Source organism: Hordeum vulgare, chromosome 4H (genome assembly GCF_904849725.1).
Source record: "Hordeum vulgare subsp. vulgare chromosome 4H, MorexV3_pseudomolecules_assembly, whole genome shotgun sequence".
NCBI classification, from domain to species: Eukaryota; Viridiplantae; Streptophyta; class Magnoliopsida; order Poales; family Poaceae; genus Hordeum; species Hordeum vulgare.
In genome coordinates this window covers 260,109,441-260,134,464 of record NC_058521.1, presented here as the reverse complement: position 1 = coordinate 260,134,464, position 25,024 = coordinate 260,109,441, and positions in this window count along the sequence as shown.

Below are 25,024 nucleotides of genomic sequence, written 5' to 3'. Positions count from 1 at the left end.
AGATTATTTTGTATGATTTTTTAAGATTTTGGGCATTTTCTGGAATTCTTTTAAATGAGAAAATCACTTTATAGCGTCATAACCACGTCAGCACTGCGTCAGCAGGTCAACCGACCTGGTCAGGTCAAATCTGACAGGTGGGGGCCACTGGTCAGCGACACAGGAGATAATCCCGTGCTGACCAGGCCCTAAGTGGGTTTGACCCACTGCTAGGGCCCACTGTCAGCGACTAATTAGCGCTAACTAATAGGGATTAGGCCGGCCACGCCGTCCCCTGCCGGAGGCTGACCGGCGGCGACCAAATCCGCAGCGGATCTTCGCAGGAGATGCACCAAAGCTTGTTGTGGTGCTCGGAATCGAGTGCCGAGAGCACTGGGATGATCGCCAGGCTCGGCCTCATCCACTACGGGCATCAGGAGGGGCTAAGGGTGGCCGGAGGAAGCCGACGACGAGCCTAGGCGGCTGCCAGAGCTCGGGCTCGTCGGTCTCGTGGCTAGAGTGCAGGAGAACGAGGGGAAACAGGGGGGAAATGCTCGCGAGCTCACGGTGGAGACGAAGTTGGGCTCAGACTGCTCGGGGAGGTCCTGTAGCCGGCGATCCAACGTCGATTTGCCGGCGGCCGAAAGTTGAAGACGACGGCAATAGGGCGTTGCGGAGCTCGGGGAGGACGATTCCGTTGGGGTGCGCGTCGAGCTCGATGAGGCGGAGAAGATGGAGCACTCGGAGAGGGTTCCCTGTGGCCAGAGAGCTCGGGCTCCTCGAGCTCAAGCTCCTGCTAATGGCGGCAGGAGGAGAGGAGAAGAAAACCGAGAGGAGGGGGAAGAATGGTGGGCAGGGGAGGATAGGGACGCGCTCGGGGGAGTCATTCCCGTTGTCGCGCTGTCCTCGGGGCACCGGGGAGCGCCATGGCAAAGCAGGAGGTGGAGGGGGCCGCCGTAGTCGATCTCTCCTCTGCCAGAAGGCACAGGAAGAAGACGACCCTGCCCCTGTGGGCTGGGCCTCTACAGGTGAGCGTAGGATAGGCTTTTCCTTTTTCTTATGTTTTTGTTTTCTGTTTTACTTGCTGATATTGATTGCTATTTATTTTAGCTTCAAAAAGGAATTCAAAAATTAGTTTGAATAGCCCTGAGTGTTAGTTGCAATATTCCCAACTACTCCTAAAGTTTGCAACATTTTTGAAAACTTGAAAGTTTTTGAATTCGAATTTAAGTTTGAATTCATGGGCTTTCTGAATTAAAATAAATGCCAAGGGTGTCTTGAAAATAGTTTTCTCCCCTCATAATTTGTTTTCAATATTTATCAGAAATATTGAACTTTTAAGAAGGCCATTTTGGGTTCATTGATTTTGGCAAGATTTGAATTTCCTTTGAATAAGAAGTGGCTAGGGTTTTTGGTTTGAGTTTCACCACTTCCTTTGATTTTGTTTCAACTTCTTGAATGCAATGGAAGAAGACATGAGCACAAATACTAAACCCTAGTTAGGGATCCAGGGATGTGACACATACTTACCTAAGAGTTTACAAAATGCACCATCAATAAAATGTGAACCACCATCAGTCATTAAATATCTCGGGACTCGAAACCTCAGACAAGTAACTTCTTTAAGCATTTTAATAGAATTGATATGATCAGCACTACTAGTATGAATAGCTTCTACCCACTTAATAGCATAATCAACAACTAAAATATGAGTGTACCCATTAGAGGAAGGCAAAGGTCCCATATAATAACAGCCCCGAACATCGAATGGTTTGATAACAAGAGAATAATTCATAGGCATTTCGTGACGTCCACCAATATTACCAATAAAGGACAAACTTACATGCATCCTTGAAGAGAGTAGACCAATAAAAACCAGACTGCAATACCTTGTGTTCACTTCTATCTCTAGCATCATGTGCTCTATATGGTTTGGAATGATACTTCTAAAGAATATGTTCGTGCTCATGCTCACTCACACATCTCCTAATAATACCATCTACTCCTTCTTTTGTAAACGTGGGTCGTTCCAAAAGTAGTGTCTCAAGTGAAAGAACAAATTTTTCTTTTGGTTGATATGTGAAATTAGATGGTATATATTTGGCAAAAATCTAATTAGCATAGTCTGCATACCAAGGACTATTACTACAAGTAGAAGGATTTATACCAGCTAATTGCTTGTCATGAAAAATATCATCAATGGGTCGTTGGCCATCAAGAACATTCTCCATTCTAGACAAATTGTCTCCTATAGGATTTTTAGCTCCTTTTCTATCAACATTATGCAAATCAAACTCTTGTAATAAAAAAACACACCTAATCAATCTAGGTTTAGCATCTTTATTTTCCTAAGATATTTAATAGCAGCATGACCAGTCTGCATTATTACCTTAGAATCAAAAACTTAAGGTCTGAATTTATCACATGCAAACACAACTCCTAGAAATTCTTTCTCGGTAGTAACATAATTCTTTTGAGAATTGTCTAGAGTTTTACTAGCATAATTGTAAGGGAATATTTCTACCCTAGTGGTTTTGGTGATTGATGATAATACTTCTGCAGACTAATCGTGTGCACTAAGACTTTAAGGTATTTCCTCATTTGGGACCAAGACGATTCATGCTCCTTGGTGTATTGATATGAAGACGACTTTCTCTCTTACGTTTCATTGTCGGTGGACTTGACTCATAGGAAAATCCATACTATTAAGAGGAGGTCCATCTCGAAAAGATCATCACGGACACTTTCCCTCGCACCCACTTTTCCGCCTCAATGGAGCTTCTTTCCTTGCCAAACTCTTCCCAGAAGAACGCTAGCGGTAGTAACACTCTGGTGAGTAGTACTACCTCTTATCATCGGTAGTACCGCCAGGCCGGTCGTAGTACCGCTCTAGGATGGAAGTAGCCTAGCTTGTACCACTAGTTAGTACCGCTGACCGTGGATCTCGACACTTTTCGTGACACACTTAGCGGTTTCTGGAATGGTAGTACACTATGGTGGTACCGCCCTTTGGGTGGTAGTACCACTTATTACTACCGCGCAGAAATCCTCGGTTCATCTCGGATGCGACCGCAACTGATCCTAAGTGGATATAGGAGGCGGTACTACCTCTTATGAGCAGTAGTACCACTCCCGGCAGTGGTAGTACCACTCCAGCAGTACTACCGGCTCCTTCCCTCCACTCGGATTGCTGTGCTTCCTGAGCGGTAGTACCACTCTCCCTGGAGCGGCAATACCTCTTATCATCGGTAGTACCGCTCCCATGAGCGGTAGTACCGCTATGGTGCAGGCAGAACAAATGGTAACGGTCAGATTCTTTCCCCCACTATATGAAGGGGTTCTTCTTCCCAGAGAACTTCACCTTACCTAACCCTAAGCTCCATTGTTGCTCCAAGCTCCATTTTCGCGGATCTCTCTCTGTAGCCAACAAAACTAGTTGATACTCTAGGGTTTGCTTGATAGGGCATGTTGGAAATATGCACTAGAGGTAATAATAAATTGGTTATTATTATATTTGCTTGTTTCTGATAATCGTTTATTATCCATGCTAGAATTGTATTGATTGGAAACTCAAATACATGTGTGGATACATAGATAACATACTGTCCCTAGTAAGCCTCTAGTTGACTAGCTCGTTGATCAAAGATGGTCAATGTTTCCTGTCCGTGGACAAGTGTTGTCACTTGATAACAGGATCACATCATTTGGAGAATGATGTGATGGACAAGACCCAAAACTATGAACGTAGCATATGATCGTGTCAGTTTATTGCTATTGTTTTCTGCATGCCAATGTATCTGTTCCTATGACCATGAGATCATGCAACTCTTGGACACCGGAGGAATACCTTGTGGGTTATCAAACTCGCAACGTAACTGGGTGACTATAAAGGTGATCTATAGGTATCTAAAGGTGTCTATTGGGTTGGCATGGATCAAGACTGGGATTTGTCACTCCATGTGATGGAGAGGTATCTCAGGGCCCACTCGGTGATACAACATCATAGTAAGCCTTGCAAGCAATGTTACTAAGAAGTTAGTCATGGGATCTTGTATTACGGAACGAGTAAAGAGACTTGCCGAAAAAGAGATTGAACTAGGTATAAAGATACCGACGATCGAATCTTGGGCAAGTGACATACCGAAGGACAAAGGGAATAGCATACGGGATTAACTAAATCCTTGACATAGAGATTCAACCGATAGAGATCTTCGTGGAATATGTACGAGCCAATATGGACATCCAGGTCTCGTTATTGGTTATTGACCGGGGAGTGTCTCAGGTCATGACTGCATAGTTCTCGAACCCGCAGGGTCTGCACACTTAAGGTTCGGTGACGCTTCGGTATAGTTGACTTATATGTGTTGGTAACCGAAGGTTCTTTGGAGTCCCGGATGAGATCCAGGACGTCATGAGGAGCTCCAGAATGGTCCGGAGGTACAGATTTATATATAGGAAGTCCTGTTTTGGTCACCAGAAAAGTTTCGGGCTCATAGGTGTGCCGGGAGGGTGTCGGGGGACCACCGGGAGGGGTGTGACGACCCAAGAGGCTCATGGGCTATGATAGGAGGTGGATCAACCCTTGGTGGGCTGGTCTAAGTCTCTCTCAAGGGCCCATGCGAAAAGGATAAATGAAAAAGGCAAAAAGGCCAAATTAGGAAGGAGTCCTAATAGGATTCCACCTCCCTTGTGGGAGGTGGATTCCTCCCTTGTGGTTCGGCCCAACCTCCTTGGATTGAAGGCCAAGGCTGCATCCTCTCCTCTCCTCCTCCTATATATAGTAGAGGTTTTAGAGGTGAGGGATAACCCTAATTGCCACGTGCTCCCTCTACTTCTCTCTAGATCTGTTTCTCCTCTAGTCTAGTTCGGCGGTGCTTAGGCGAAGCCCTGCTGGATTAGTTCACCACCACCACCACCACGCCGTCGTGCTAGAGAACTCATCTACCTCTCCGCCCCTCTTTCTGGATCAAGAAGGCAGAGATCGTCATCGATCTGTACGTGTGCTGAACACGGAGGTGCCGTCCGTTCGGCACTAGATCGGGATGGATCATGTTGGGATCGCGGGACATATCGTGATGAGATCGCGGGACGGGCTGCGATTGAATCGCGAACATGTTCTACTACATCAACCACATTATATACGCCTCCGCTTAGAGATCTACAAGGGTATGTAGATTCACTCTCTCCTCTCGTAGATGATCACTACCATGGATAGGTATTGCGTGTGTGTTGGAAAACTTTTGTTTCCCATGCAACGTTCCCCGGTAGTGGAATCATGAGTTGGGTTCATGCGTAGCTGATATCTCGAGTAGAACACAAAAGAGTTTGTGGGTGTTGATGTTCGATTTGCTGCCCTCCTTGGCCTTTTCTCGATTTGGTGGTATTGTTGGATTGAAGCGGCCCGGACCAACCTTACTCGTACGCTTATGAGAGACCGGTTTCATCGACTAACATGCAACTTGTTGCACATAGAAGACTGGCGGGTCTCTGTTTCTTCAACTTTAGTTGAATCGGATTTGACAGAAGCGGTCCTTGGAGAAGGTTAAATAGCAATTTGCATATCACCGTTGTGGCTTTGGTAAGTAAGATGCGATCATACTAGATACCCAGAGCAGCCACGTAAAACATGCAACAACAAATTAGAGGACGTATAACTTGTTTTTGCAGGGTATGCATGTGATGTGATATGGCCAAAGACATGATATGATATATTGGATGTATGAGATGATCATGTTGTAGTAGTTAAATATCGACTTGCACGTCGATGCTACGTCAACCGGCAGGAGCCATAGGGTTGTCTTTAAACTAATGTCTGTGCTTGGAGATGCGTTTACTATATTGCTAGGTAGTAGCTTTAGTAGTAATAGCATAGATAGCATGACAACCTCGATGGCGGCACAATTATGGAGATCATGATGATGGAGATCATGGTGTGGCGCTGGTGATGATGAAGATCATGTTGGTGCTTTGTTGATGGAGATCAAGTAGCACAAGATCATGGCCATATCATGTCACTTATGAATTGCATGTGATGTTAATCCTTTTATGCACCTTATTTGCTTAGAATGACGGTAGCATTATAAGGTTATCCCTCACAAAAATTTCAAGATAAAATTGTGTTCTCCCCGACTGTGCACCGTTGCGACAGTTCGTCGTTTGGAGCCACCACGTGATGATCAGGTGTGATAGACTCAACGTTCACATACAACGGGTGCAAAACAATTGCACACGTGGAACACTCGGGTTAAACTTGACGAGCCTAGCATGTACAGACATGGCCTCGGAACACAAGAGACCGAAAGGTCGAGCATGAATCATATAGTAGATATGATCAACATGGAGATGTTCACCACTGACACTATAATCAACTCATGTGATGATCGGACTTGAGTTAGTCAATTTGGATCATGCGACACTCGAATGACTAGAGGAATGTCTATTTGAGTGGGAGTCTTAAGTAATATGATTAATTGAACTCATTATCATGAACATAGTCAAAAGGTCTTTGCAAATTATGTTGTAGCTTGCGCTGTAGCTCTACTATTTTAGATATGTTCCTAGAGAAAATTTAGTTGAAAGTTGTTAGTAGCAATTATACGGACTAGGTCCGTAAACTGAGGATTGTCCTCATTGCTGCATAGAAGGCTTATGTCCTTAATGCACCGCTCGGTGTGCGGAACCTCGAGCGTCGTTTGTGGATGTTGCGAACGTCTGACATACATGTTTTTGATGACTACGTGATGGTTCAGTGCGTAATGCTTAACGGCTTAGAATTAAGGCGCCGAAGACGTTTTGAACGTCACGGAACATATGAGACGTTCCAAGAGATGAAATTGGGATTTCATGCTCGTGCCCTAGTTAAGAGGTATGAGACCTCCGACAAGTTTCTTTGTCTACAAAGTTAGGGAGAAAAGCTCAATCGTTGAGCATGTGCTCACATTCTCTGAGTGCTACAATCGCTTGAATCGAGTGGGAGTTGATCTTCCAGATGAGATAGTGATGGTTCTCCAAAGTCAGTGCCACCAAGCTACTAGAGCTTCATGATGAACTATAACATATCAAGGATAGATATGATGATACTTGAGGTATTCGCAATGTTTGACACTGTAAAAGTAGAAATCAAGTAGGAGCATCAATTGTTGAAGGTTTGTAAAACCACTAGTTTCAAGAAGGGCAAGGGCAAGAAGGGATACTTCATGAAACGGCAAACCAGTTGCTGCTCTAGTGAAGAAACCTAAGGTTGAACCCAAACCCGAGACTAAGTGTTTCTGTTATGAGGGGAACGGTCACTGAAGCGGAACTACCCTAGATACTTGGTAGATGAGAAGGCTGGCAAAGTCGACAAAAGTATATTGGATATACGTGATATTGATGTGTACTTTAGTAGTACTCCTAGTAGCACGAGGGTATTAGATACCGGTTCAGTTGCTAAGTATTAGTAACTCGAAATAAAAGGTATGGAATAAACAGAGACTAGCTAAAGGCGAGGTGACGATATGTGTTGGAAGTGTTTCCAAGGTTGATGTGATCAAACATTGCACGCTCCCTCTACCATCGGGATTAGTGTTAAACCTAAATAATTGTTATATGGTGTTTGCGTTGAGTATAGACATGATTGGATTGTGTTTATCGCAATACAATTATTCATTTAAAGAGAATAATAGTTACTCTGTTTGTTTGAATAATACCTTCAATGGTCTTGCACCTAAAATGAATGGTTTATTGAATCTCGATCGTAGTGATACACATGTTCATAATATTGATGCCAAAAGATATAAAGTATTAATGATAGTACCACTTACTTGTGGCACTTCCACTTGAGTCATATTGGTATAAACGCATGAAGAAACTCCATGCAGATGGATCGTTTGGACTCACTTGATTTTTGAATCACTTGGGACATGCAAATCATACCACATGGGCAAGATGACTGAAGGCCTCGTTTTCCAGTGAGATGGAACAAGAAAGTAACTTGTTGGAAGTAATATATTTTGATGTGTGCAGTCCAATGAGTGTTGAGGCACGCAGTGGATATCGTTATGTGCTTACTTCACACATGATTTGAGTAGATACTAGTATATTTACTTGATGAAACACACGTCTGAATTATTGAAAGGTTCAAGTACTTTTAGAATGAAGTTGAAAATCATCGTGACAAGAGGATAAAATGTCTACGATATGATCATAGAGATGAATATCTGAGTTGCGAGTTTGGTACACAATTAAGACAATGTGAAAATTGTCTCACATCTCATGCCACCTAGAACACCATAATGTGATGGTGTGTCCGAACGTCATAGTCGCGCCCTATTTGATATGGTGCATACTATGATGTCTCTTATCAAATTACCCCTAGCGTTTTGGGTTAGGCATTAGATACAACCACACACTTTAAATAGGGCACCACGTAATTCCGTTGAGATGACAACATATGAACTATGGTTTGGAGAAACCTAAGCTGTCGTTTCTTAAAAGTTTGGGGCAACGATGCTTATGTGAAAACGTTTCAGTCTGATAAGCTCGAACCCAAAGCGGATAAATGCATCTTAATAGGATACCCAAAACAGTTGGGTGTACCTCCTATCTCAGATCCGGAAGCAAAAGTGTTTGTTTCTAGAAACGGGTCCTTTCTCGAGAAATGTTTTCTCTCGAAGGAATTGAGTGGGAGGATGGTGGAAACTTGATGAGGTTATTGAACTGTCACTTCAACCAGTGTGTAGCAGGGCGCAGGAAGTTGTTCATGTCGCGCCTACACCAATTGAAGTGGAAGCAAATGATAGTGATCATGAAACTTTGGATCAAGTTACTACAAACTTCGTAGGTCGACAAGGTCACATACTGTTACAGAGTGGTACGGTAACCCTGTCTTCGAGGTCATGTTGTTGGACAACAATGAACCTACGAACTATGGAGAAGCGATGGTGGGCACGTTCCAGCAAATGGCTGGAGGCCATGAAATCCGAGAGAGGATCCATGTATGAAAACAAAGTGTAGACTTTGGAGGAACTACTTGATGGTCATAAGACTATTAAGTACAGATGGATCTTTAAAAGGAAGACGGATGATGATGGTGAAAAGTCACCATTAAGAAAATCTCGACTTGTCGCAAAGATGTTTCCGAAAAGTTCAAAGAGTTGACTATGATGAGACTTTCTCACTCGTAGCGATGCTAAAAGTCTGTTGGAATTATGTTCGCAATTGCCTCATTATTTATGAAATGTTGCACATAGGATGTCAAAACATTGTTTCCTCGATGGTTTCCTTGAGGACAGGTTGTATGTGCTACCACCAGAAGGTTTTGTCGATCCTAAGGATGCTATCAAGTATGCAAGCTCCAGCGATCCTTCTATGGACTGGTGTAAGCATCTCGGAGTTGGAATATACGCTTTGATGAGAAGATCAAAGTTTTGGGTTTTATAAAAGTTTATGAGAAACTTATATTTCCAAAGAAGTGAGTGGGAGCACTATAGAATTTCTGATTAATATATGTGGTTGACATATTGTTGATCGGAAGTAATGTAGAATTTCGAGAAAGCATAAAGGGTTGTTTGAAAGGAGTTTTTCAAAGGAAAACTTGGATAGAGCTACTTGAACATTGATCATGCATTGACAAGTTTTTGAAGGAGTTGAAAATAGATCAGCAAAGAAGGAGTTCTTGGTTGTGTTTTAAGGTGTGAACTTAAGTAAGACTCAAAGCTCGACCACGGCAGAAGAAAGAGAAAGGACGAAGGTCGTCCCCTATGCACTAGCCGTAGGCTCTATAATATGCTATGTTGTGTGCCGCACCTGATGTGTGCCTTGCCATGAATTTGTCAAGGGGTACAGAAGTGATCCAGGAATAGATTATTGGACAGCGGTCAAAAGTTATCCTTCATAACTAGTGGATGATACGTCTCAAACGTATCTATAATTTTTGATGGCTTCTTGCTATTATCTTGTCATCTTTGGATGTTTTATGTACCTTTTATATCTTTTTTGGTACTAACTTATTAATTCAGTGCCAAGTGCCAGTTCCTGTTTTTTCTGTGTTTTTGGCTCTTTTCAGATCTGATTTTGGAACGGAGTCCAAACGGAAAAAAATCCCCGAAATATCTTTTTCCCGAACGGAAGAAGTTCACAGGGCTTGAGGGCCAAGGCACGAGAGCTACAGGGGGCCCACAAGCCCTGTAGCCACCACCAGGGGCGGCAGCTAGCAGGCTTGTGGCCTCCCTGGCGCCCCCCTGAACTAGCTCCTTCGCCTATATATTCCCTAAAATACAGGAAAAAATAGGGGAATCCACGAAAACACTTTTCCGCCACTGCAAGCCTCCGTTTCCACGAGATCTCATCTGGAGACCCTTCCCGGTGCCCTGCCGGAGGGGACTTTGGAGCTGGAGGGCTTCTTCATCAACATCATCGCCCCTCCAATGACTCGTGAGTAGTTCACTTCATACCTACGGGTCCGTAGTTAGTAGCTAGATGGCTTCTTCTCTCTCTTGGATCTTCAATACAAAGTTCTCCATGATCTTCATGGAGATCTATCCGATGTAATCCTCTTTGGCGGTGTGTTTGTAAATATCCGATGAATTGTGGATTTGTGATCAAATTATCTATGATATATATTTGAGTCTTTGTTGATTTATTATATGCATGATTTGATATCCTTGTAAGTCTCTCCGAGTCTTGGGTTTTGTTTGGCCAACTAGATCTATAATTCTTGCAATGGGAGAAGTGCTTGGTTTTGGGTTCATACCGTGTGGTGACCTTTCCCAGTGATAGTAGGGGCAGCAAGGCACGCATCATGTTGTTGCCATCAAGGGTAACAAGATGGGATTTTATCGTAGATATGAGATTGTCCATCTACATCATGTCATCTTGCTTAAAGCGTTACTCTGTTCTTTTGGACTTAATACAGTAGATGCATGTTGGATAGCGGTCGACGTGTGGAGTAATAGTAGTAGATGCAGAAAGTATCGGTCTACTTGTTTTGGACGTGATTCCTATAGATATAATCATTGCCATAGATGACGTCACGACTTTGCGTGGTTCTATCAATTGCTCGACAGTAATTTGTTCACCCACCGTCTACTTGCTTTCATGAGAGAAGCCACTAGTGAACACCACGGCCCCCGGGTCTATTCACACCTATCATTTCCACTTTGGCTTTTACTTTGCTATGTTACTTTGTTTCTTTCAGTTCTCACTTGGCAAACAATCTATAAGGGATTGACAACCCCTTCATAGCGTTGGCAGCAAGCTTTTTGTGTTTGTGCAGGTACTTGTGATTCTCCTTCACTGGATCGATACCTTGGTTCTCAAAACTAAGGGAAATACTTACCACCGCTGTGCTACATCACCCTTTCCGCTTCGAGGGAACACCAACGCAAGGCTCCAAGGCCACGGGGGAATCCTTTGCATATTTTCCTAGGAAGTCCCTAAAGGCGTAGTCGTAGCAGAAGTATTCCTGGTGCCTTTGCTGAGGAGAATTAAGACAAGAATAGTCTCCCGTCAGCATGCTTGTTTCTAGCGCCGTTGGAAGGTCTTTTGTTGCAGTAGCAGAAGTATTTCTGGCGCCGTTGCCGGGGAAGGAGAGATCTATCCAAGTAGGTCTCACAAACTCATCCCTTGCATTTACTTTTTTTGCCAGTTGCCTCCCGTTTTCCTCTCCCCCACTTCACATTTGCCGTTTTCTTTTGCCTTTCTCCTTTGTCGTTTTCTTTTGCCTTTTGCCTTTTTGCCGTTTTCCTTTGCCGGTTTTCTTGGTTGCTTGTGTGCTTGTTTGTTTGTTGAAGTCATCATGGCTGAAAACACAAAAGTTTGCGACTTCTCGAGTACCAATAATAATGATTTTATTAGTACTCCGATTGCTGTCGCCACTAGTGCGGAATCGTATGAAATCAACGCAGCTTTGTTGAATCTTTTTATGAAAGAGCAATTCTCTGGCCTTCCTAGTGAAGATGTTGCATCCCATCTCAATACCTTCATTGAGCTTTGCGATATGCAAAAGAAAAGAGATGTGGATAATGACGTGATTAAGTTGAAGCTTTTTCCTTTCTCGTTGCGAGATCGCGCAAAAACTTGGTTTTCTTCTTTGCCTAAAAATAGTATCGATTCTTGGGATAAGTGCAAAGATGCTTACATATCCAAGTATTTTCCGCCGGCTAAGATCATCTCCTTACGTAATGATATCATGAATTTCAAGCTACATGATCATGAACACGTTGCACAATCTTGGGAGAGGATGAAGCTTATGATTAGAAATTGTCCCGCTCATGGCTTGAGTTTGTGGATGATTATACAAATCTTTTACGATGGCTTGAATTTTGCCTCTCGCAATATCTTGGACTCCCCCTCAGGTGGAACGTTCATGGAAATCACGTTAGGAGACGCTACAATACTCCTAGACAATATCATGACCAACTACTCTCAGTGGCACACTAAAAGGTCACCTACTAGCAAAAAGGTACACGCTATAGAAGAAATTAACTCGCTTAGTGCTAAGATGGACGAGTTGATGAATTTGGTTGCTAGTAGAAATGCTCCTTTAGATCCTAATGACATGCCACTATCTTCCTTGATTGAGAGTAGCAACGCTAGTTTGGACGTTAATTTTGTTGGTAGGAACAATGCTTTTAGAGGAAACTATGTTCCTAGGCCTTTTCCTAGTAACTCCTGTAACAATTATGGCTATTCCTACAACAACACTTATGGAAATCACAACAAATTACCCTCTGATTTAGAGAGTAATATCAAAGAGTTCATCAACTCTCAAAAGATTTTCAATGCGTCCATAGAGGAAAAACTACTCAAAATTGACGATTTGGCTAAGAGCGTTGATAGGATGTCTTGTGATATTGATGCTTTGAAAGTTAGATGTGCTCCTCCCAAGGTCAACTTGGATGAAACTTTGAAGGCTATGCGTGTCTCCATGAATGAGAGCAAAGAAAGAACCGCCCAAATTAGCGCTAGGCATGAATGGTTTAAAAGGGTGCGTTCTAGTGATGCAAATCATGAAGATCTTAAAGTGCTTGGTGTGACTCCTTTCGAATCTTTGTTTTCGCGTGTCAAACCTATTGATCAAGGGGCTGGATATGAATCCACTTTGGTTGAAAAACGCCCCAATGATTCGGAGTCCACCCATCTTGATGATAAAGGTGTGGAAAGTGGAGTAGAAGAAATCAAAATTTTGGGTAGTAATGAAACTCCCACTTTGGATTTCAAGGAATTCAATTATGATAATTGCTCCTTGTTTGAATGCATTTCTTTGATGCAATCCATTGCAAACTCTCCACATGCTTATAGGCAAAGCAAAGCCTTTACCGTGCATATGTAGATGCTATGATGAAATCTCTTGAAGAGAAGCTCGAATTAGAAGTCTCTATACCTAGAAAACTTCATGATGAGTGGGAACCTACTATCAAAATCAAGATCAAAAACTATGAGTGCAATGCTTTGTGTGATTTGGGTGCTAGTATTTCCGCGATTCCAAAGTCTTTATGTGATATTCTTGATTTTCATGAGATTGAAGAGTGTTCTCTTAATTTGCATCTTGCGGATTCTACTGTCAAGAAACCCATGGGAAGGATCGATGATGTTCTTATTGTTGCAAATAAGAACTATGTACCCGTGGATTTCAGTGTACTTGACATAGATTGCAATCCTTCATGTCCCATTATTCTTGGTAGACCTTTCCTAAGGACTATTGGTGCTATCATCGATATGAAGGAAAGGAATATTAGATTTCAATTTCCTTTAAAGAAGCGCATGGAGCACTTTCCTAGAAAGAAAATAAGATTGCCTTATGAATCTATGATGAGGGCTACTTATGGTTTTACCACCAAAGATGACTATACGTGATTCCATCACCTTTTGCCTAGCTAAGGGCGTTAAACAATAGCGCTTGTTGGGAGGCAACCCAACGAATCTATCCTTTTTCTTTCTGTTTTGTGTTTTCCGCACTTTCATAATTCTGTTATGATTATGTTTTTTGTGTTTCTTTTTGCGTTTGTGCCAAGCAAACCGTTATGATTAGTCTTGGGGATGATCGTTTGGTCATGCTGGAAAAGACAGAAACTTTCTGCTCACGAAAAGAATTTTCTTTTTTTTTCTGTAAGATATTTTGAGTTGATTCTTTTTGCTGCTGATTGCTAAGCAAATTCTTCAAACTGTCGTTATTTTTCAAAAGTTTTGAAGTACCAAAAGTATATGAAGTATACAGATTGCTATAGACTGGTCTGCTGTTAACAGATTATGTTTTTGTTGTGTTGGTTGTTTATTTTGATGAAACTATGGATAGTATCGGGGGGTATTAGCCATGGAAGATTGAAAATATAGTAACCCAACATCAACATAAGTATAATTTAAGTTTGCTACAGTATCTAAGGAAGTGGTGGTTTGCTTTCTTATATTGATGTTATCACGAGTTTCTGTTTAAGTTTCGTGTTGTGAAGTTTTCAAGTTTTGGGTGAAGTTCTTACGGGCAAAAAGATAAAGAGTGGCAAGAGATCAAGCTTGGGGATGCCCAAGGAACCCCAAGAGATTCAAGTATGCCATAAAAGCCTAAGCTTGGGGATGCCCCGGGAAGGCATCCCCTCTTTCGTCTTCAATCCATCGGTAACGTTACTTGGGGCTATATTTTTATTCACCACATGTTATGTGTTTTGCTTGGAGCGTCTTGTATCGTAGGAGTCCTTTATTTTTGTTGTGTCACAATCATCCTTGCTGCACACCTAGAGAGAGAGACATGCACTCACCGTGATTTTGTTGAGCTTCACTTATATCCTCTGGTAGACAATTCAGCTCACATGTGCTTCACTTATATCTTTTGAGCTATTTGATTTTGCTCTATGTGCTTCACTTATATATTTTCGAGCACGGTGGTGCGTGGCTTGGTAGTTGATCTATGCTTTGAAAGTAGTCTCAAAAGGGGTAGTTATCCAAAGGGATATGAAAATTTCCACCTTCATGTGCATTGAATAGTTAGAGAAGTTTGATTGATCTCAATTAGTTTTGAGTTGTGGTTGTGGTAATATTGAAGTTATGCTAGTAAGGTGTTGTGGATCTAGAAATACTTGTGTTGAAGTTAGTAATTCCCGTAGCATGCACGTACGGTGAACCGCTATGTGATGAAATCTGAGCATTATTAGTCTATTGATTGTCATCCTTTGTGTGGCGGTCGGGATCGCGCGATGGTTTATACCTACCAACCCTTCCCCTAGGAGTATGCGTTGAATGCTTTGTTTTGATTACTACTAAAACTTTTGCAACAAGTATATGAGTTCTTCATGACTAATCTTGATTCCATGGTTTATATGCACTTTCACCTTCCACCATCACTATCTTCTTTAGCGCCTTGCAACTTTCGCCGGTGCACAAAACCCACCATTAGCCTCCCTCAAAACAGCCACCATACCTACCTACTATGGCTTTTTCAAAGTAATTCCAAGATATATTGCCATGCAACTACCACCATTACATGTGCCACCACTTCTACATTGCCATTGCATGATCGTAAGATAGCTAGCATGATGTTTTCATTAATGTCTATGCTATGCTAGATCATTGTCACGGTACACTACCGAAGGCATTCCATATAGAGTCATCGTTGCTCTAAGTTTTGTGTTGAAAGTGTGATGATCATCATTGGTGGAGCATTGTCCCATGTGAGGAAATAAAAGAGGCCAAAGATGTCCACCCAAAAAAAAGAGGCCAAAGAGCCCACCAAAAAAATGATGAGAGAAAAAGAGAGAAGGGACAATGCTACTATCCTTCCACACTTGTGCTTATTAAGCACCATGATCTTCATGATTGAGAGTCTCTCGTTTTGTGACCACCATATAGCGAGTGGGAAATTTTCATTACATAACTTGTCTTGTATATTCCAATGATAGGCTTCCTCAAATTTTCCTTAGGTCTTCGTGAGCAAGCAAGTTGGATGCACACCCACTAGTTTTCTTTAAGAGCTTTCACATACTCTTAGCTCTAGTGCATGATTTGTATGGCAATCTCTACACATTCACATTGATATCTATTGATGAGCATCTCCACAGCTCATTGATATGCCTAGTTAATGTGACCATCTTCTCCTTGCTTTTCATGCAACCTCCACCACACTCCAAAGCACTTATAGTGCTAAAACCATGGCTCACGCTCATGTATTGCGTGAGAGTTGAAAAAGTTTGAGAAAGTAAAGCTGTGAAAACAATTACTTGTCCAATACCGGGGTTGTGCATGATTTAAATTCGTTGTGCAATGATGATAGAGCATAACCAGACTATATAATTTTGTAGGGATAACTTTCTCTTGGCCTTGTTATTTTGAAAGTTCTTGATTACCTTGCTAGTTTGCTTGAAGTATTATTGTTTCCACGTCAATAGCAAACTATTGTTTTGAATCTAATGGATCTGAACATTCATGTCACATAAGAGGAGTTACAAAGTACATCTATGCTAGGTAGCATCAAAGCATCAAAAAATCATTCTTTATCACTTCCCTACTCGAGGACGAGCAGGAGTTAAGCTTGGGGATGCTTGATACGTCTCAAACGTATCTATAATTTTTGATGGTTTCATGTTGTTATCTTGTCATCTTTGGATGTTTTATGTACCTTTTATATCTTTTTTGGTACTAACTTATTAATTCAGTACCAAGTGTCAGTTCCTATTTTTCTGTGTTTTGGCTCTTTTCAGATCTGATTTTGGAACAGAGTCCAAACGGAATAAAATCCCTGAAATAAATTTTTCCCGAACAGAAGAAGATCAGGGGGCTTGAGGGCCAAGGCAGGAGAGCTACAGGGGGGCCACAAGCCCTATAGCCGCCACCAGGGGGCAGCGGCTAGCAGGCTTGTGGCCTCCCTGGCGCCCCCCTGGCCTAGCTCCTTCGCCTATATATTTCCTAAAATACAGAAAAAAAATAGGGGAATCCACGAAAACACTTTTCCGCCGCCGCAAGCTTCCGTTTCCGCGAGATCTCATCTGGAGACCCTTCCCGGTGCCCTGCCGGAGGGGACTTTGGAGTTGGAGGGCTTCTTCATCAACATCATCGCCCCTCCAATGACTCGTGAGTAGTTCACTTCGGAGCTACGGATCTGTAGTTAGTAGCTAGATGGCTTCTTCTCTCTCTTGGATCTTCAATACAAAGATCTGCATGATCTTCATGGAGATCTATCCTATGTAATCCTCTTTGGCGGTGTGTTTGTCGAGATCCGATGAATTGTGGATTTGTGATCAGATTATCTATGATATATATTTGAGTCTTTGTTGATTTCTTATATGCATGATTTGATATCCTTGTAAGTCTCTCCGAGTCTTGGGTTTTGTTTGGCCAACTAGATCTATGATTCTTGCAATGGGAGAAGTGCTTGGTTTTGGGTTCATACCGTGTGGTGACCTTTCCCAGTGACAGTAGGGGCAGCAAGCCACGCATCATGTTGTTGCCATCAAAGGTAACAAGATGGGCTTTTATCGTAGATATGAGATTGTCCATCTACATCATGTCATCTTGCTTAAAGTGTTACTCTGTTCTTTTGGACTTAATACACTAGATGCATGCTGGATAGCGGTCGACGTGTGGAGTAATAGTAGTAGATGCAGAAAGTATCGGTCTACTTGTTTTGGACATGATGCCTATAGATATAATCATTTCCATAGATAACGTCACGACTTTGCGCGTGTTCTATCAATTACTCGACAGCAATTTGTTCACCCACCGTCAACTTGCTTTCATGAGAGAAGCCACTATTGAACACTACGGCCCCGGGGTCTATTCACACCTATCGTTTCCACTTTGGCTTTTACTTTGCTTTGTTACTTTGTTGCTTTCAGTTCTCACTTGGCAAACAATCTATAAGGGATTGACAACCCCTTCATAGCGTTGGGAGCAAGTTTTTTGTGTTTGTGCAGGTACTTGTGATACTCCTTCACTGGATCGATACCTTGGTTCTCAAAACAGAGGGAAATACTTACCACTGTTGTGCTACATCACCCTTTCCGCTTCGGGGGAACACCAACGCAAGGCTCCAAGGCCACGGGGGAATCCTTTGCATATTTTCCTAGGAAGTCCCTAAAGGTGTAGCCGTAGCAGGCGGATTCCTGGTGCCGTTGCTGAGGAGAATCAAGACAATAATAGTCTCCCATCAGCACGCTTGTTTCTGGCACCGTTGGAAGGTCTTTTGTTGCAGTAGCAGTGGACTAAGGAAATTTTTCTTGATTATGGAGGTGATTAAAGAATTCATCGTAAAGAGTTGCATCGATGCAAGCGTTGACACTAATCCGAATAACTATGAGTAGTAAACAAGATTCGTATAGTGGAGCAGTCATTTGGAATAGTTCCAAGTAGTGCCTGGTAGCAGCATCTATGGGATGACATATATATTTGTAAAGCACAAACGGATCTAAAAGGTTCAGACATGTTGACTAAAACCTCTCTCACAAGCAAGATATGATCAAACCCCATGGGTGTTAGGTTCATTGCAATCACATAGTGATGTGAACTAGATTATTGACTCTAGTGCAAGTGGGAGACTATTGGTAATATGCCCTAGAGGCAATAATAAATTGGTTATTATTATATTTCCTTGTTCTTGATAATCTTTTATTATACATGCTATAATTGTATTGATTGGAAACTCAAATACATGTGTGGATACATAGACAACACACTGTCCCTAGTAAGCCTGTAGTTGACTTGCTCGTTGATCAAAGATGGTCAAGGTTTCCTGGCCATAGACAAGTGTTGTCACTTGATAACGGGATCACATCATTGGGAGAATCATTTGATGGACAAGACCCAAAACTATGAACGTATCATATGATCGTTTCAGTTTATTGCTACTGTTTTTTGTATGTCAATGTATATGTTCCTATGACCATGAGATCATGCAACTCCCGTACACCGGAGGAATACATTATCAAACGTCTCAATGTAACCGGGTGACTATAAAGGTGTTCTACAGGTATCTCCAAAGATGTCTGTTGGGTTGGCATGGATCAAGACTGGGATTTGTCTCTCCGTGTGACAGAGAGGTCTCTCAAGGCCCATTCGGTGATACAACATCACAATAAACCTTGCAAGAAATGTGACTAAGAAGTTAGTCATGGGATCTTGTATTGCGGAACGAGTAAAGAGACTTGCCGGTAACGAGATTGAACTAGGTATAAAGATACCAACGATCGAATCTCGGGCAAGTAACATACTGAAGGACAAAGGGAATAGTATAGGGGATTAACTAAATCCTTGACATAGAGGTTCAACCAATAGAGATCTTCGTAGAATATGTAGGAGACATATGGACATCCTAATCCCGCTATTGGTTATTGACCGGGGAGTGTCTCAGGTCATGACTGCATAGTTCTCGAACGCACAGGGTCTGCACACTTGGTTCAGTGACATTTCGGTATAGTTGAGTTATATGTGTTAGTGACCGAAGGTTGTTCGGAGTACTGGATGAGATCCAGGACGTCACGAGGAGCTCCAGAATGGTCCAGAGGTAAAGATTGATATATAGGAAGTCCTATTTTGGTCACCGGAAAAGTTTCGGGCTCATCGGTAATGTACCGGGAGTGTCGGGATGGTGTCGGGGGACCACTGGGAGGGGTTTGACGACCCAAGAGGCTCATGGGCTATGAGAGGAGGTGGGTCAACCTTTGGTGGGCTGGTCTAAGTCTCTCTCAACAGCCCATACAAAAAGGATAAAGGAAAAAGGCAAAAAGGCCAAATTAGGAAGGAGTCCTAATAGGATTCCACCTCCCTTATGGGAGGTGGATTCCTCCCTTGTGGTTCGACCGAACCTCCTTGGATTGGAGGCCAAGGCTGTCTCCTCTCGTCTCCTCCTCCTATATATAGTAGAGGTTTTACAAGTAAGGGCTAACCCTAATTGCCACGTGCTCCCTCTACTTCTCTCTAGATCTGTTTCTCCTCTAGTGTAGTCCGGCGGTGCTTAGGCGAAGCCCTGCTGGATTAGTTCACCACCACCACCACCACGCCGCCGTGCTGGAGAACTCATCTACCTCTCCGTCCCTCATGCAGGATCAAGAAGGCGGAGATCGTCATCGAGTTGTACGTGTGCTGAACGCGGAGGTGTCGTCCGTTCAGCACTAGATCGGGATGGATCGTGATGGGATCGCGGGACGGATCGTGATGGGATCGCTGGACGGGCTGCAATTTGAATCGCGAAGATGTTACACTACATCAACCGAATTATATACGCTTCCGCTTAGCGATCTAGAAGGGTATGTAGATTCACTCTCTCCTCTCGTAGATGATCATCACCATGGATAGGTATTGCGTGTGCGTAGGAAAATTTTGTTTCCCATGCAACGTTCCCCAACAGGGCCTTGATCTACACTTCCACCAAGAGAAATTTGATTCCCCCCACCAATCCCTCGCACAACTTGTTTCCCTTGGGTGTTTCAGCATCCTAGACAGTTGAGGTCACCTCGAAGCTATATTCAATTATGGTTAAGCTTCGTGGTCTTGTTGGGAGCCTCAAATTCAGTTGTGGGGATTGCCCCCACCTTGTTTTTAAAAGTTTGTTGACGCCTTCCTGGGCACCACTAGTGGAATATGGTGGCCTTGGTGGCATCTGGGGGAATATTGTGCCTCAACACCGCTCTAACAGAGACGTACTCCCCCTTGTGGGAAGGAACTTCGAAAACACATCGTCGTCTTCATCGTCTACACTTGTGGTTACCTCTTACCTTTACTTGTATTAGTTACTTACTTGTTATTATTGTTGCTAGCATCATATAGGCTGCTCACTTAGTTGCATAACTACACAACCTATTTGTGACGAAAACTTAATCTGAATAACTAAAGTTTAAAATTGTTAGTTGCCTACTCACCCCCCCCCCCTCTAGTCAACCATATTGATCATTTCAATTGGTATCACAGCCTCGTCTCTTTATTAAGTGTTTCACTACCCAAATAGTATGGCTGACGACGAGGTTCGGGATGTGGAGTTTCCCGAGGCACCATTTGCAAACTCGGTCTCCAGAGAGGATCTAAATGAGGCCATGTCCTCCTTTAGATCCTCAGTGGCTATCGAGGTCAAGAACATGCTCAAAGATTTCCTTGATAACTTCAAATTGTCTACCGATCCGTTGCATGTGGTTAATCCCACAACTTCATACATGGGGACCAAATTTGAAAAGGAGAACTCTAGTAGTGATAGAAATAAACTGCCTCAAGGAATGAGTGGGGCAAATGCATTTGCCTCGGTTCCTCCTCCCGTGGCCTATGGAGAACCGGTTCACCCACCGCATATTATTAACCTCGATCCTCCACCTAATCTTGTTAAGGATGATTTTGCTAACTGGGTTTTTCGCATCAAGTCTCATTTGAATCACAGCTCAACACAACTTTGGAGAATCATTGAGCAAGGCTGCTACCCACATGATCCAATAAACCTCATTCCAAGAGAAGAGGTTGATGATGACCATCAAGTATAGGGGATCAATCGTAGTCCTTTCGATAAGTAAGAGTGTCGAACCCAACGAGGAGCAGAAGGCTCTGATAAACGGATTTCAGCAAGGTAATAACTGCAAGCACTGAAAGTAGTGGTAACAAGTGATTGTGTAGCAAGGTGAAACGTAGAAAGCAAAGAGTAACAAGTACCAAGTAGTAGCAATGGTGCAGCAAGTGGCCCAATCCCTTTTGTAGCAAGGGACAAGCCTGAACAAAGTCTTATAGGAGGAAAAACGCTCCCGAGGACACACAGGAATTTCTGTCCAGCTAGTTTCATCATGTTCATATGATTCGTGTTCGTTACTTTGATAGTTTGATATGTGGGTCGACCGGCGCTTGGGTACTGCCCTTATTGGACAAGCATCCCACTTATGATTGACCTCTCTCGCAAGCATCCGCGACTACAAAAGAAGAATTAAGACAAAGTCTAACCATAGCATTAAACTAGTGGATCCAAATCAGCCCCTCACGAAGCAACGCATAGACTGGGGTTTAAGCTTCTGTCACTCCAACAACCCATCATCTACTTACTACTTCCCAATGCCTTCCTCTAGGCTCAAATATGGTGAAGTGTTATGTAGTCGACGTTCACATAACACCACTAGAGGAAAAACAACATACAGCATATCAAAATACTGAACGAATATCAAATTCACATGACTATTGTCAGCATGACTTATCCCATGTCCTCAGGAACAAAAGTAACTACTCACAAGACATAATCATAATCATGACCAGAGGTGTAATGAATAGCATCAAGCATCTAAACATAAACTCTTCCACCAAATAATCCAACTAGCATCAACTACAAAGAGTAATCAACACTACTAGCAACCTTACAAGTACCAATTGGAGTCGCGAGACGAAGATTGATTACAAGAGATGAACTAAGGATTGGAGGGGAGATGGTGCTGATGAAGATGTTGATGAAGATGCCTCCCCTCCGACGAGAGGAGTGTTGGTGATGACGATGGCGACGATTTCCCCCTCCGGGAGGGAAGTTTCCCCGGCAGGATAGTCCTGCCGGAGCTCTAGATTGGATCTACTCAAGTTCCGCCTCGTGGCGGCGGCGAAACCATGAAAAAAATCCCTCCTGATTTTTTCCAGACCAGGACGCTTCATATAGAAAAAGAGGGGGGCTAGTGGGCCTTCAGGTAGCCCACAAGCTTGCCCACCGCCACCAGGGGGGTGGTGGCGGTGTGGGGGCTTGTGGGGACCTGGTGCCCCTCCGGTAGTTCTTTCGCCCAGTATTTTTAATATATTCCAGAAAAAATCCACGTAAATTTTCAGGGCATTTGGAGATGTGTAGAATAGTGGACTAGGATTTGCTCCTCTTCCAGTCCAGAATTCCAGCTGCCTGAATTCTCCCTCTTCAAATAAACCTTGCAAAATAAGAGAGAAAAGGCATAAATATGGTACCACAAGTAATATAACAGCCCAAAAAGCAATAAATATCAACATGAAAGCATGATGCAAAATGGACGTATCAACTCCCCCAAGCTTAGACCTTGCTTATCCTTAAGCGAAAACCAATTTCCATAAACATGTCCACATGTTTGGGGACGAAGGTGTCGATAAAACATAATACGGACATGAGGGCATCATGATCACACATAGATCAGCAATACATCATAAAGATTCTTATGGGAAAGTAACAATTCCTTCACAAAGCAAAGCATGAAGCAAAAACCTTACCGAGAAGTAACCAACAATAGTCCATAGTCATTGAAGCAATTGCAATTTATCATAACATTAGAAAGAGTCAAATAAGAGCTTGTAAGGCAAACCCACATACTCAATCATCTCTTTTGTTTTCCACAATTGTTACAACTCACGTGGTACTCATGGTGTCAAAGTTTCAGCTGGACATAGAGGAAGATAGGGGCCTATAGTTTTGCCTCCCAGCCGTTTACCTCAAGGGTAAAGTCAACAACAATAAAGCATAAGTACTCAACTCCAAGTTGATATATGAATATAGATCTTTCCCAAACATGTGACGGTAGCCAATACTAAGGCAAAAAGGGAATTGGTGAAGATCACCATGACTCTTACAAGGGAAAAAAGTAAAGGTACAAGATAGGCCCTTCGTAGAGGGAAGCAGAGGTTGTCATGCGCTTTTGAGGTTTGAATGAGTGTCCTCTTAGTGTGGAGGAACTTCACTTTATATTGCCTCCTGTTATAAAGAACTTTATTATGCAGTCTGTCGCTTTTATGTCTTCCTCATCACAGGTTCGTACAAAGCTTACTTTCCACACACTAATAGATCGTACATATTAGAGAGCAATTTTTATTGCTTGCACCGATGACAACTTACTTGAAGGATCTTATTCAATCCATAGGTAGGTATGGTGGACTCTCATGGCAAAACTGGGTTGGAAGTTTATGGATGCACAACTAGTATCTCTACTTGGTGCGGGAGTTTTGGCTAACATGAGGTAGAAGCAATCGTCACATGCTAAGGGATCTCTAATCATATAACATTGTTTGGAACCAAGCAAACACAATTCATTATGTTGTCTTCCTTGTCCAACATCTACTCCTAGGCATGTAATAGTTTGGTGAGTGCTCACAATTGCAAATAGTGTCTAAGATGATATATTTATATGTGAACCTCTCTTTCCTTATTACTTCTTATTAATTGCAAAAATGACTGAGGTCTATGTCGATTTATTCTCAACAAGTTTAATCATCATACGTGTCATAAGTGAAGTTATCACTTTCCATAAGATCGTCTCATGATCTTTCGTGCTATCGTTCTTTTCATACTTTTGATCATGGCACAAAGCAAAGCCCTTGACTCACACACTCTTTATTATATAGCTCGTAAGTTCGAATACAACGGGGGAGAGACAAAAGCAAAAGACTCAAACTAAAAACTAAAGACTTATTCCTCTAAGAGAAGAAATAAAAACTGAAAAGGAAAGAACTAAAACAAAGGTAAAAGCAAAAGATATAAAGGTGATATGATACCGGGGCAACTCCCCCAAGCTTGGCAGAAGCCAAGGGGATTGCCCATACCAATGCTTAGTTGTCTTCCTTTGGTGGTGATGGTGGTGTTGTTGGAGCAGTCTTGAGCTTGTCTAATTTCCACTTGAGCAAAAAGTTCTGCTCCCTTAGATCGTCATTTTCCTCCTCGGGTTTGAAAACTCTATGGCAAAGCTCATGCTTACTCTCCTGCAAGAAACGAGAAGGGATAAACAAGGTCTTAGGCTTCTTCCTATGGTCAGGGAGGCTTGACTTCTTGAACTCCACATGGGTGTTTGCAGGTTGAGGTAGAGGAGCCTCCTCTTCATCGGAACTCGTTTGCTCCTTCCCTTTGGGCTCATAGTCCTCTTCATCATCAGTGGTCCAGCCATATGTTCCAAGTCTCCATAGACCTTGGGGTTAGCAAGGTAGTCAGCCACATAGCTCTCCCCCTCTGAATCTTGACAAGACATCTTGACCTAGATCTGCGGCAGAACAAGTTCAAAACAAAAACACAGGAAAACTACGCGATACGGAGATCAAAACCAGGGGGTGGTGGCGGAGTGGGCCCTTGTGGCTGCCTCGTTTGCTCCCCGGACTGCTTTTTATTTTTCTAATTTTCCAAAAATTCCAAAACTGA